Below are 1,855 nucleotides of genomic sequence, written 5' to 3'. Positions count from 1 at the left end.
CTATTTTTTGGTTGCAGCCATCGTTGTTTGGTGGGCCCAGGCTGGATTCAAACCCGCCACCTTAAGTGTATGTGGCTGGCGCCTTAGCCACTTGAGCCACAGGCGCCAAGCCTAGACTAGTGATTTTTAAATAGTCCTCATAACTCCTTCTTCTGGCTCTGCTTCAATTTGAGCGGCCATGCTTTTGATCTCTCATTCGTGGCCTTCTAGAAACATTTCATTGGTGAAAAATGACTCAATAGAAGTAAACAATATAGTCACTGATTTAGTTCAATATAAAATTTTATAAAGACCAGAAAGGTGAAAAGGTTTTCCATTACTCACTCAGCCAGAGAAGACAAAGAAATAAAACACAGGTTCTTACTCCCAACTAGAGCTTTTTTTGCTACACTGCCCTAGAACTGGAAATGTAGATTAGCTATAAGCTGTTGAGTAATAAATGAGATAATATATGTAGAGAGCTTAGAAGAGTGCCTGGCATCTATGTGCTTATAAATATCAGTTATAATATATGTATTTATTGGTATATGCACAGAAGAGAAGTATACACAAAAATCTGTTAATAGTTTTCCCTGGGTAGGAGAAATTACACACATGGGTGGGAAAGAAACTTGACTTTTCACTGTATGTCATTTTTAACTATGTGCATATTCTATCTATCCATCCATCCATTCCTCCCTAAAGGGTCAGCAGGATTAAATGGAGCTATCTTTACTAATTTAGCATCAGGATTCCTATCCCCTATGTGGAAGCACAACATAACCAACACAAAATCCCTAAGAAATCAAGCATGTCATATTTTAATTATACAGTATAAAGCAAAGTTCTGTGTGAGCACAATGTCTGTATCCACCAACTAACTACTTAGTCATCACCATAGGGACCTCTTCAGAGTACCTTTGTCTCTAAGATAATCTAGCTTCCAAAATTAAGCTTTTAAAAATCTGCATTAATGTTGGAAAATCTGATTAGAAAATACAACTAGGATGGGAGGCATCTGTGGCTCAAGGAGTAGGGTGCCGGCCACATATACCAGAGGTGGCGGTTTCAAACCCAGCCCCGACCAAAAAAAATAAAGCTGAAAAAAAGAAAAGAAAATACAACTAGGCAATGTTCACTGCCCATTTATTAAATACACAACTTCCACCTGTCATGGTCTCTTTCCTCAGACTATCTGGTCACATAATTAGAACACTTGAATCATCTATTCCCCAGCTTTTCTATGTGCCTCACTTCCAAGCAAAGTAAATTATCAGCCTGTTCACCTAGCTATGTCACCCATCGGGAATCCACCCTCTAGGGAAATCAATTAGGAAGTTACCCTAGGCCTAATGGGATTTGAATCTCATCTGTTATTTTTCTTGGGCTAAGTAAATTATACTTACCTCTTTCCATCTCTTGTAATGGTGAAATTTTGTTTTTTCACCAAGTTAGGATATCTTGTAAGTGAAATTCTATTTTTCCCCTACCTATTCTAAACAAGTCCAAATTCAAATCTAATTACTCCCTAAGTTCCTAGACTTATGTATGTCTGCTAAAATTGGCCTGAGAATGATAGTATGAATCTCTACAACTTCTAAAAACAAGCCCAGATGTTGAGGAACTAGAACATTTGTCATTTGTGATGCCGCTGAAGCTGATAATCATAACCTGTCAGAAGATCAGATTAGAAGTAGGAAAAAGCATGGTGGCTGTCCCATCCTTCAATATCCATGACACTTAACCCCAAGAAGAATGGGGTGGCTCGGTGCCTGTGGCTCAGGTGGCTAAGGCGCCAGCCACATACACCTAAGGTGGCGGGTTCGAATACAGGCCGGGCCCACCAAAACAACAATGACGGCTGCAACCAAAAAAT

Source organism: Otolemur garnettii, unplaced genomic scaffold, assembly GCF_000181295.1.
Source record: "Otolemur garnettii isolate 467f Iridium unplaced genomic scaffold, OtoGar3 scaffold00319, whole genome shotgun sequence".
NCBI classification, from domain to species: domain Eukaryota; kingdom Metazoa; phylum Chordata; class Mammalia; order Primates; family Galagidae; genus Otolemur; species Otolemur garnettii.
Note: the sequence above shows the minus strand (reverse complement) of the source record.